The 13,242-nt window shown below is 45.1% G+C and overlaps 1 protein-coding gene across 1 annotated transcript in view; it reads right to left on the minus strand.

The window, feature by feature from the left end:
• LOC121862543 overlaps positions 1-13,242 on the minus strand; it is a 119,831-nt gene that overhangs the window by 18,476 nt on the left and 88,113 nt on the right. Inside the window, exon 3 of the mRNA XM_042360844.1 lies at positions 9,637-9,722. The gene's annotated coding sequence lies outside the window, so the exon portion shown is untranslated. The remainder of the gene's footprint in view (positions 1-9,636; positions 9,723-13,242) is intronic.

Consider the following 13,242-nt stretch of genomic DNA (forward strand, 5'->3'; position numbering starts at 1 on the left):
ATAACTACAGTGACCACTTGAGTACCGACAACATGAGGCGTCTTTCGTAGCGGCTGAAGCATTTGCTTCACCTGGCCAACGTTAACATTGCCTCATCCCGCACAGACCTGCAGTAGCCGCCTGGAGGCAAACATTAGTGGTGATAAAATACCATCGGCGACTCACTTGCTGAAATTTTGTTTTGTGGTAGAGGAACACCTTTAATCTACGGTAGGCTGTAGGTGGTATTGAGGGGGGGGGGGCTGTGTTACTTTATTATCATGGGAGCCTCACACCTGTACACCCTAACGCGCCACTAAGTCAGTCAAGTGTGTAGCGTTGTATAGCGGCGTATAGCTTTCCATAACTCTACTGAAGCTCTGGCTATGCTTTGGTGAACCCTTGTAATATCCTCACGACCCACTCGCCCTCCCGTTCATATGTGGCTTAATAACATCAAGGTAGGTGTAATAAAATCATTGAAGAGGAACGAGAGATCCTACATAGGATTTCTGATGAACATTTTTTTTTCAATTTAGTCTTAACACGAACGTTCATATCGCTGTACACGTCACGAATTACACTATAATCGTTTCAATTATTTTCGCATCAAAAACAAGGCAAAACTGAATAATTTTAATTCACATAACGTTCTTTGAGGAAACCCGACTCTCTTAAAGACAGTAGCAGGCCATCTATGTCATGCTTCCGGCTCGTGTAGAGATTCCATCCGGCCTACCCTTACCTTGGTCAGATGGCGCTTAATTTTCCTCAAATGAATCCAGAGAACTTACGCAAAATTAGATGACTTAGTTGGGAAAAGATCCTGAAATGCCTCTGAGCCGAGTGTGAGGCTGCAAGGTAAAGGATAGCTTTTATCCTAAATGTGTTCTGATGTAAAACCTTTCGAGATTAAACTTGAAATTGTCATCAAACAGCAGATGCAGCAAACTTGTGCCTAACTCCTCCCTAGTTGCAAGTGTTCCAGCAGATGAGACCAGCACGTCCTTACCTCAGGCAGATTTACTTATCCTTTAAACGAGACTCAAAGAGAATTTAGGAATCGGTTTTGAAAGTGAAACAGTTTTGCCAGAATATAACGTGAACAACAACAATATTGACAGGGGTGAACTTCTCGAGTACTGGAGCTCTCTGGGAGGACTTGTACAAACACTCACATATTCCTTAGTTCCAAGAATAATTGAAGTTGAATTAAATGAAGCACCAGAAATTTATCAGTTGAATCTGAACGACTTACAAATCGACGATGCACTCGAACATGTCTTTGATGCCAGCGATCTGATCAAACGTCACGCACGCCTAGCCCTCCTGACTCAACCTTCACTTATTTCGGAGAACTTGTTGCTGGCATCACATGACTGCAGTTTTAGGGGAGACGTATACCTGTGCCTAGACCTTCACCACGATGAGACCAATGAACACTGCAGAACTGTGAGTTTTACTTCTAGGATAGTGATAGCGAGGCTGTTTACATGAACACAAACTTTCACTGCATATATATACAGCGTAATTTTACTGGTGATATCACTGGCATTAATCATTGTAGAAATATTCACTGCAGTCCAGGTCGTGTTAAAAGTGCGAGGATTTAAACTGCTCACAATGTTTTGAAGCTACATTCTACCGTAACTGTCGTGTCTACCTCATCACAGAAAACGACAGCAATTGAAGACACCTTAGAAGAAAACCCTAAATTGTATCACAGTGCACACGAAGCTCCCTCCATAACCTACCACTATTGTCTGGATATAAAAATGTCAACACACGTGTTGTTTGCAGTAACACTAACTACCCGGAGGAGCAGCTGTACTGTACTGAACATCAACAAGAACAAGACGTTGTAAAAACAAAGAAGTGAATAAATGTTGTATGACTCCGTCACCAGTATTGCGCTCACCAACTTTTTGCAGTTCTCAAATATTAATTACATATTCATTAAAAGACTGAACTCGTATTTTATCTTCTACTTTGGACGGACCATGTTACCCGCATGGGCGACAGTAGACCTTACAGTCACACACACATACTTCATCCTTGACCACCGAAGGATCAAGACGTACCTGGCGCTGCTCTGGCAGCAGCCAGGTCAACTGTCATGTTGGCCCATACCAACTCCCTCCCCTGAACCTTCCTCCCCACCGGAATATCAACAAGTTCTCGCCAGAAGTTACTATTTCATTTAGTTCCTTTTTCACGTTCCTTGTTTCCTTACGCTTTCCCCCCCCCCCCCCCTCCTCTCCCATCATTTCCCATCCCCATCATTCCCCTTTCCTTATTCACTCGTTACCTCAGAGGATTGGGAGAGGAGGGAGAGGTAATGAGGACGGAGGAGGAGAAGGATGATGGAAGCGAGAGGGTGATGAGAGGGGAAAGGTGTGAGGGACGGAAGGTGAGGAAGGAAGGGGGGGTGGAAAGGTAAAAATAGAATACAAAATAAAGCAGGAGTCAACGATGTAAGTGGGGGGGGGGGTTGATGGGAGGGTATACACTTAACAGGTACAGGGTAGTAGAGAGCAGGAGGTGGAGTGTACATATTTTAATGAGGGAGGGAGGGAGAGGAAAGAGAGGAGAGAGGGGGAGGAGAGGGAGAGAGAGAAGAGAGAGGAGGGGAGAGAGGGAGAGAGAGAGAGACAGAGAGGAAAGAAAGTTCCAGGAAAGGAAAGGATTGGCAGTGTGAAGGGGGTGGGAGGAGGTAACAACCGAAGAGGAGGGGGCAGGGAAGAGGGGGGAGGGGAGAGGAGGAAGACAGAAACAAGAAGGAAATAACTAAGATAATTAAGAGGGAGAAGATGCTGACTGAAGAGGTGAGGGAGACATTCATGGGGAGAAAGTGGCGGGGAGTAGGGGAGGAGTAGGGGTGAGGTGTGCTGGGTGAGAGGGAGGAGGAGGGGTGAGGTGTGCTGGGTGAGAGGGAGGAGGAGGTGGGGTGTGCTGGGTGAGAGGGAGGAGGAGGGTGAGGTGAGGTGTGCTGGGTGAGAGGGAGGAGGAGGGGTGAGAGCTGTGATCTGAGAAAATGGAAGCCTGGGAGAGGACGTGAAAACTGGCCTTAGGATACTAAAGGCTAACACCTCCTTGTGAGTAACACCTTGTGAGTAACACCTCCTTGTGAGTAACACCTCCATGTAACACTCCTCGAGTAACACCTCTTTGTGAGTAACACCTCCTTGTGAGTAACACCTCCATGTAACACCTCCTTGTGAGTAACACCTCCATGTAACACCTTGTGAGTAACACTGTAACACCTCCTTGTGAGTAACACCTCCATGTAACACCTTGTGAAACACCTCCATGTAACACCTTGTGAGTAACACCTCCTTGTGAGTAACACCTCCATGTAACACCTCCTTGTGAGTAACACCTCCATGTAACACCTTGTGAGTAACACCTCCATGTAACACCTCCTTGTAGTAACACCTCCATGTAACACCTTGTGAGTAACCCTCCATGTAACACCTTGTGAGTAACACCTCCAGTAACACCTCCATGTAACACCTCCTTGTGAACACCTCCATGTAACACCTTGTGAGTAACACCTCCATGTAACACCTCCTTGTGAGTAACCTCCATGTAACACCTTGTAGTAACACCTCCTTGTAACACCTCCATGTAACACCTCCTTGTAACACCTCCATGTAACACCTCCTTAGTAACACCTCCTTGTGAGTAACACCTCCTTGTGAGTAACACCTCCATGTAACACCTCCTCGTGAGTAACACCTCCTTGTGAGTAACACCTCCATGTAATACCTTGTGAGTAACACCTCCATGTAACACCTCCTCGTGAGTAACACCTCCTTGTGAGTAACACCTCCATGTAATACCTTGTGAGTAACACCTCCATGTAACACCTCCTCGTGAGTAACACCTCCTGTAACACCTCCATGTAACACCTCCTCGTGAGTATCACCTCCATGTAACACCTCCTCGTGAGTAACACCTCCTGTAACACCTCCATGTAACACCTCCTCGTGAGTAACACCTCCATGTAACACCTCCTTGTGAATAACACCTCCATATAATGTGAGTAACAATTTAATGTTAATAACAGTTTGGTGAGTAACACGTTAACATGAGTCGCAGCCTTGAGCCACGGGAGGAGCAGCACTCATATAGTAGACCTCACTGTGGCCACATACTGCCCTGCACACCTCTGAACAGTTTACTTATAATAATCCTGTTCTCATTACCTATCTGTTATATAGACTGTATAATATATTCCGTGCGTGTGTCGTTATGTTCTTTATGCATCTCCAGAGTTTTGAAGATAGAGTCGACATGTGGTTAAGGACAGTCTATAGGTGGTTAAGGACAGTCTATAGGTGGTTAAGGACAGTCTATAGGTGGTTAAGGACAGTCTATAGGTGGTTAAGGACAGTCTATAGGTGGTTAAGGACAGTCTATAGGTGGTTAAGGACAGTCTATGGGTGGTTAAGGACAGTCTATAGGTGGTTAAGGACAGTCTATAGGTGGTTAAGGACAGTCTATAGGTGGTTAAGGACAGTCTATAGGTGGTTAAGGACAGTCTATAGGTGGTTAAGGACAGTCTATAGGTGGTTAAGGACAGTCTATAGGTGGTTAAGGACAGTCTATGGGTGGTTAAGGACAGTCTATAGGTGGTTAAGGACAGTCTATAGGCGAGGGTCGTGCACTATCTTCCGTCACCTCCACTCGGGTAATGCATCTATAACAGACCCTAGTAATATACAGTACACAGGTTACCTTACAGCATTCTAGCTTATATTACCTAACCTACATTAATCATACTTTCGCCACATTTTATTTAACCTAACCTAACCCCTGCTGATAGCGATAGGTTTTTTTTTTTTTAAATCATCAAGTGGAAAGAATGTGAACAGGGAAGGGTAGAATAAGTTCAGGGCGCCACAAAGAACAAAAATAAAGACGCTGTGTGTTATGGAGAACAAGGGAAGATCAAGGAAACATTTAACCTTGGATCTGTATTTATAAAGCTTCACCGTGACAGCTCAACAGATATTCCCCAAGCATCGTCACTGTTGTTATATCATGTGTTTTGTTTACTGTGTGTGTGTGGGGGGGGGGGTGTTTGTTTACTCTGTGTGTGGGGAGAAGGGGTGTTTGTTACTCTGTGTGTGGGGGAGAAGTGTTTGTTTACTCTGTGTGTGGGGGGTGTTTGTTTACTCTGTGTGTGGGGGTGTTTGTTTACTCTGTGTGTGTGGGGGGGTGTTTGTTTTACTCTGAGGGGGGGAGGGGGGGAGCTTATCTCCCATCCCTCTCTACGTCAGTGTAAACATGCCGCCATACTTGATGATGAATAAACAGATAACGTCACCTGATATTTCCACAAGAGTGCACTTTCAGTACTCCTATACCTGTGGTCGTCCAATTTATAGGGAGGGTAGGGGAGGGTAGGGGAGGGAGGGAGAGAGGGAGGGGAGGGAGGGAGGGGAGGGTAGGGGTAGGGAGGGTAGGGTAGGGGAGGGGAGGGTAGGAGGGGAGGGGAGGGAGGGAGGGTAGGGGGAGGGAGGGAGGTAGGGGAGGGAGGGAGGGAAGGGAGGGGGGGAACCCGAACGTAGGAACTTTTGAGAATCAGATCTTCAGGTTAGTTTGGACACACCAAATAATTATTTTAACCAACTTTGTTCTACTTTATCCTCTGAGATCAGGAGCCATTTTATTTAACCATCACAAACGTCAACACCGCATAGTGACGGAAAAGAATCGGTAACAGAACACAACCACAAACTACCAGAAGGATACGAGAGGGAGGGAGAGAGGGAGGGAGGGAGGAAGAAAGGGGAGAGAGAAGGAGGAAGATGGGAGGGAAAAAAGGGAGGAAAGAAGGAAGGAGGAAGAGAGGGAGAGACGGAGGGGGAGAACACACTGGTGACCTCGCCTCTTTGGTAACAATGTTGACTCAGTAAACACCACCATTTTCTCACCTGTCTCCGTATATATGTTTTCATAATGAACCCAAAAATTAGAACAAGAAAAAGAACACATTTGTTCCTTTGTGTATTTATGAGTTTGTGATCACGATTGTTTGTTGCATATACGTGTGTGTGTGTGTGTGTGTGTAATAATAATAATAATAATAATTAACGGTTTATTGAAAGAGCTTGGCAGCCAGAAGGCTGAAAATATACAGTTACATATTTGGGGAATGGGTTACGAATTACAAATAATATACAAGTGACATAAGTGACACAAATAAGACATATAGTAACTTAGATGGGGATCAGCTCAAAATACAGTTCATTTCAACATAGTGACAGTGTAGGGAGCAGTGTTTACTGGGAGTGAATACACTGATTTATTACATGTTATTGATAATTTTTACAATGGTTGGGACTGGGCTGTTCTTATAGCGATCAGTTCGTGCACGTATGGGCTGGATGCGGTTGTGGTGTCGAACAGCAATTCTCGGACAGGGGATCTCAGGTGGTAGTAGGGGCCGGTGTCGAGGATGGTGTAGAAGCTTCTTACCAAATTTGCAGATGAGGCCGTGGTGATGGTCAGTGAGAGTCGAAAGGGTCAGTGTGTTGAGCGCTTCTTGATATGTGGAGTAGGAAGGGGAGAGAATAATCTTGCATGCCCTCTTTTGCACTTTTTCTAGGTGTTTACGTTGTGTGTGTGTGTGTGTGTGTGTGTGTGTGTGTGTGTGTGTGTGTGTAGGGTGATGTAACGCGTCAAGTGGGACAGCATTATGTTAGTGTTAAGGTGCATGCACTGCTTGCTTCCCCTCGCTTTCAGCTACTGCAGCTGGCTAGCCCTCGTGGTGATGAAGAAGTCTTTCCCTGCCAGTACACAGCCTCTTCACCATCAAGACTCCTGCTGTGACTCCCTGTGGCAGCACGTGGTAGCTGGGTGTCTCTTGGGTCCAGGCTAGACCAGCAGAGGATCTCGGAGCAGCAGTAGGCCCCAGAGGGATAATACATATGCCCACTGGCATGTGGACACGTCCTGGAGTAAACCCCAAACGAAAAATCTGCAGTGGAGCCCCGCATAAGGCAAACATGCTTACAGAGCTCCAGTAAGACCCCAAATGCGGTAGAGACGGAAGAGGTGACCAACATGGGAACCCAACGACTACACCGGCAGATGAAAGCAGTACATGATGGACAGGCTACTAAGGCAAAACCCAACAAACTGGGCTATCGGCAGTCCATTGCAACTCTCCCTCTCCTCAGTGGTTGCAACTAACTGCTTCACCACATATCAAGTCACGAGCAGCCATCATTCAGCTCATCATACCTCTCATCATCATCAAAACCCCTATACCCCCAAGAGTCCTATGGCAACAGACGAGTGGCGACGGGGACAGGCAGAGATGACTGCTGGAACTCTCTAGTCACAACTCTGCACATGGGAGGCACAGATAAGGTCGTTTATGCACTGGGATCTAGACAGCAGTTCAATCCGGTCCTGTCTGTGCGACTTAGCAGCCCGTCCCAGGAGCCACTCTCCTTACAACACATGGAGGGGGCGGCTAGAAAAGGTACCCTAAACATAGCCTGCCTAAAGAAACAACCTGACTGGGCAACCGCACATCCACTCATCCGACGGTAACTCCCTAATTAAAGACGAAGAAGGCCTCCTTCAGCACTGCTCAACCGAAACACCGATGTGGATGTCCTGACCACCCAGCAGGTGCACTCAGCATCCAGAACTGACCCACCTCAGCTATCTTCATCCTTGGATGAGGTAGCTACTGCCATTAAGCAGATGAAAAATAACAAAGCAACAGGGCCTGGTGGAATCCCAGCCGAGGTGTATAAAGCAGGAGGACCTCTGCTTACCAGCCGTCTCCACTCTCTCCTGGAGAATATATGGGAAAGGGAGGAAATCCCCCAAGCTTTTAAAGATGCCTCCATTGTCAATATTTATAAGAACAGGGGAGACCGGTCAGACTGTGGCAACTACCGCAGGATCTCACTGCTGTCCGTAGCTGGCAAGATTACCTCTTGAGTCCTCGTAAACAGACTTCTTGCTGAGGCGGAAAACTTCCTCCCAGAATCTCAATGTGGCTTGAGACCATCACATGGCACCACTGACATGTTCTTTGCTGCCCGCCAGATAGAGAAAAACTGCAGAGAACAGCGTTGTGACATGTACATGGCCTTCATTGACCTTCGACTTGGTCAACAGGGAAGCCCTCTGGCGGACCCCCAATTGCTTAGGCAACCCACCCAAATTCATTGCCTTTGTGAGGCAACTCCACGATGGCATGAACGGCAGTGTCCTACGCAATGGTACAATGGTACATAGTCTGTGTTCTTCCCCATCTAAACGGGGGTAAAACAAGGGTGTGTACTGGCACCAACTCTCTTTTCCATTTTCTTGGCTGCCTTCCTTACTCGTACCAGTGCCAATTTAGCCGGCGGTATGGACATTCAGGAACGGATGAAGGGATTTTTCAATATAAGACGACTCCAGGTAGGAACAAAGGTGTCGGCCGTTTCCATCACTGAACTTCAGTATGCACACGACCTCACCCTCGTCGTTCATACTGAACGCGACCTATGGTAGATGATAAACACCTACGCAGTTGCGTATGCACACTTCAGCCGTGATGTGAATGTACGTAAGACTCAGATTCTCTTTCAGCCTGCCCCTGGTTCAGTCACCCCTCCACCATCCATCCAGCTTAGCGGTACTACCCTATCTAATGTTACCCACTTTCGGTATCTCGGCTCCCACCTGTCCACCACCGCGGACATCGATGAAGAGATTCAACATCGGATCAGTCTGCATCTCAAGCCTTTGGTAGACTCCGTACCCGTGTCTTCAGCTGTAGGGAACTGAAATTAGATACAAAGTTGCACGTATATAGAACAGTGGTCCTCCCCACCCTTCTGTATGGCAGCGAGACATGGGTCACATACAGGAGGCACCTCAAGGCACTTGAAAACTTTCACCAACATAGTCTTACGTTCCATCCTCAAGAGTTCGTTGGGAAGATAAGAGAACAAGTGCCAATATTCTCGCTGACACCAACTGTAGGAGCATCGAGGCTACCAGTATCCATGAACAACTACGTTGGACTGGCCATGTTACCTGCATGGACGACAGTAGACTGCCAAAGCAGCTACTTTACAATCACCTAACGAATAGTAAACGTAACGCTGGCGGACAACGGAAAAGGTATAAGGACAGTCTTAAGACAAACCTGAAAGAGTGCCAAATCGAATCCCTCACTTGGGAGACGATTACTCCACACCGTAATGCTTGGAGGAGCACCACACGAGAAGGAATCAATACTTTCGAGTTAGCTCAACTGCATAATAAGCCAGACAAAGGCCAGCGCCGCCGCCGCCCCTCCCACACTAGATGTAACCCTCCACACGTGCAACATCTGTGGACGGCGCTGCCGATCCCGTATCGGCCTCTCTAGTTACTTCAGAGTTCACTAACAAAGGTGACATCCTTAATAACTCATATCACTGTGTCATAGCTGAATGATCGCCATACTCGATTCCGAGTGACATGCAAAGTAGTAGTATGAGTGTAAAATAATAAACTCAAGAGTAAGTCATTATAACATTGATCCACGGGAAACTAGACGTTTAAAAATCAAATTAACATTACCAAGAGATTTAATCATAGCAGGTAGAGGGAGGCTAGTGGCCAGGAAGCGAGAGATATACATGTACACACCTGGGACTATGGGTGGAGGAGGCCAAGGGAGGTGTGTCGGTGGTGAGGGCCCTGGAGGTCCACACGCTTCACTCCACTACTGCAGTCTGTTGAAGAGAGAGAAAGAAAAAAATAATTACTCTCATCTATTTTTGAGAATAGTGAAACATTGATTACCTGTGTCTACCTGCTGAGTCCACGTGTGTCTACCTGCTGAGTCCACGTGTGTCTACCTGCCAAGGCCACGTGTGTCTACCTGCCAAGGCCACGTGTGTCTACCTGCTGAGTCCACGTGTGTCTACCTGCTGAGTCCACGTGTGTCTACCTGCTGAGTCCACGTGTGTCTACCTGCTGAGTCCACGTGTGTCTACCATTCACCAGCTGCCCTTTCGTGTGCTAAAAAAAAACCGAACAATAGCACATGCTATTCTATCTACAGCATACACTGTAAGTGTTCGAGTCGCCGGCAGTTCCCGGATGTTATCATGAACGCTTCAGATAAAATTCCTTAGAGTTGAGCAACATTGATCTGCGTGAGAGTATTAAGATATTATGGTCATGTGAAAAGGGAACAACACATTCCTGTAAAAATCTCTCTTCTCTTCACGTTTCAAGGTTTTTTTTTTTACCATCTTTATTTTATGTTTTACGTGTGTGTGTTTAGTTTTCTGGCTATTGAGGTTAAATGCCTTGAACCGCCAGAACTCCTGATATATAGAAGCTGTGTGTTGTGTTAGGTTAGGTTAGGTTATGTTAGAGTTCCCTAAGTCATTAAAACTTCCCTCAACAGTATTATCATTAAGGGCGCGTCTACAACATGTATGTAATTCCTCGCGGATCAATATTCCCACTTTCCGATAACTCTGCAATACTGACGAAGCGGTGGTCGATAGTTGTTGGAACTCCAGGCACTCCGGGTTTTACCTACAACAAATTCAGGGGATATGGAAGCCTTAGATTATATCACCAAAAGCTAGACTAGTCAGTAGGGTTCATTTATGAGGCTGTCTGTGTCGATCCTGCTGTGGACGAGACCTTGACGTTATATGGGAAGTGAAGGGTTGAGTATGGTGCCTCCCTGGGCTGTATCCGCACCGCCTCTAACCTCCAGGTAAATAGGATCCACTTTCTACACGTTCACTTTTTTTTTTAGGTTTGGTTAATATTTATAACCCTGCTCGTGCTTACAACGTCCATGAAGAAACTTTTTTGCTTTTAGTAAGAGCGTTGACAGGATCTGCCAGCCTAATGTATACAACAGCTGGCTCGCACTTCTCCAGCTGTGTGAGGTAAAGTAAGTTTATTTTGTAAGTGGTGAAGCTCGTCTGCTGCAGTGTTGTTGATACCATCATCTCCGTCTTGAAGTTGGTCCAAGCTCCCATCTGTATCAGTGTTCTGTCCATGTATGGTGTTAGTGTGTTGTAGCAGCATACAGTATTATGTCAGTGTAGGGCGTCAGTGTACTCTACCACAATTAGCTACATTATGTACCTAATGCGACAGCGTATTCTACTTCATCAGTGTACTATACTGTGTCTTTGTACTCTTATTTTGTCAGTGTACAACACTGTAAGTGTACTCTGTATTGTTTGTGTACTGTATGTCAATGCTGTTTTTTTTCCCGTCAATGTACTGTACTTGTCAGTGAGTTGTACTGTGCTGGACTGTGTTAGTGCACCGTAGTGTGTTAGTGTACAATACTTGTCTGTGAATAGTTCAATTATATACTGTACAGTAATGTGTCAGTATACTGGGTCAGTGTACAACACAAAGTATCGTCAGTGTAGGCTGTAGCAGTATCATTAAGAGTTTAGTGACCACTGGGAGATAATGAGGCCCCGACATTACCTTTCACGTCAGGTAGGCAGGTTCCGTTTTACTTCTACACTACTGAACATTTAAAGCTGAGGCCTCCTACCTTCTTCATTACAATTATTAGAGTTACACCGAGAAAACTTAATGAACATTTGTTTTCGTCACGACTTGTCGGACATCAAGAACAAAATCACAGTCAAAATCTTGTATGGAATAAACTTTTTAGATGGTAAGATATTTTTGGTCACATTTCTGTAATAGTCAAACTTCTAATCACCTGCTTCACTACCCAACCACCTCTACAACCACTACCAGACATATAGTCAAAGGGCCCATCACCCTCTCAAAGGTCAGAGCACCAACTTTGATCTACAGTAAGACCTTTAAGATTCTCAGCAGCTGCCGTATTGCTGCTGCTACCGTGATGTTACTTCTTGGCTTCTCAACCACCGTCTGTTTTCTTGTTTCAATTCATTCATAATTTAAGTTCGGTTCGGTTCGGTTCGGTGCGGTTCGGTGCGGTGCGGTGCGGTTCGGTGGGGTTCGGTGCGGTTCGGTTAGGTTAGGTTCAGACATTTCTTCCTGCGGCTGAATGAAGAATACCCCAGTGAAATAAGTGACTGTCTGGTGATGAACTGATTGAGTGAGTATAAGAGTGAAATAGATCGTTCATATATAATGTAAATATGTTGAGGTATTACACATTGCTATTGAGAAAGTTTGTAACAGATGATTTTTTTTAGTTATGTGGAAGACTCAGTTTAATGATGAGTTCTCGGTATTAAGGTTAATTAAAGCTATATCTCTCAAGTGTCTCTGGTAGCTATCCCCTGCTGTTTAATGTGTATGTGTATGTGTGTGTGTGTGTGTGTGTGTGTGTGTGTGTGTGTGTGTGTGTGTGTTTAATACTTGAAGAAGGAAAAGTGAATTGCAGTTTATGGTCATCGTTGCTTCCATTTCTTGACGATAAGTTTAACACCTACATTTTTCTTTCCTTTATCATTAACAGAAAAATTTTCAGTCTTCTTAAGTTTGATGGCAAAAATTTAATATTTTTATTTCACTTTACAACTTGTTTATAATTTTTTACGTGTCTTGTTACATTCACTATTCACGTCTTCCTGGTGCCTACTCTTCCAAACTTACATTTTTTTATTTTTCTTGTACCATTATTAATCACACTTAAATACTTCTACTTCACCTGTGCCCACCTGTCTTACGACACCATCTGTGAGAATATTATATTATCATGGCGGCACAGCCTTGACGTAGTCCTACTTCCAATGGTAGCCAGTCTCCCTCCTCCAGACACACTAACTTTAAAACTTCTGGCAGAGTTAAACATTATTATCCTATGGTTATATCTATTTTTATCACTTCCTGTGCTGGTTTTTGGTTTAATATCTCCTCCCCCCTCTCTACCAGCTGTATACCCGCCGTACCTCTCCCATACCTTCCACACTTTTCATCATCAAGTCATCCCGTTATGAGGCTTAATACGAATCCTCGGGCTCCGTGCCTCTCCCATTACTCCCGCTGCGTTGACTTTCAATCTCTAGATATTTCCTGCTGAAAAGTTTTCCTTTTACAGTATGTACACAGAACTTCCGTTAGGTTTTCTTATATATATATATATATAAATATATATATAAATATATATATATATATATATATATATATATATATATATATATATATATATATATATATATATATATATATTTTTACGAACCACGCCACCAATTGTCATGATCTACCTACCCAGCACCACGAGCAACGCCATCTAGGGACGAAACCCGAGTATGACTACTC

Source organism: Homarus americanus, unplaced genomic scaffold (assembly GCF_018991925.1).
Source record: "Homarus americanus isolate GMGI-L3 unplaced genomic scaffold, GMGI_Hamer_2.0 scaffold31037, whole genome shotgun sequence".
NCBI classification, from domain to species: domain Eukaryota; kingdom Metazoa; phylum Arthropoda; class Malacostraca; order Decapoda; family Nephropidae; genus Homarus; species Homarus americanus.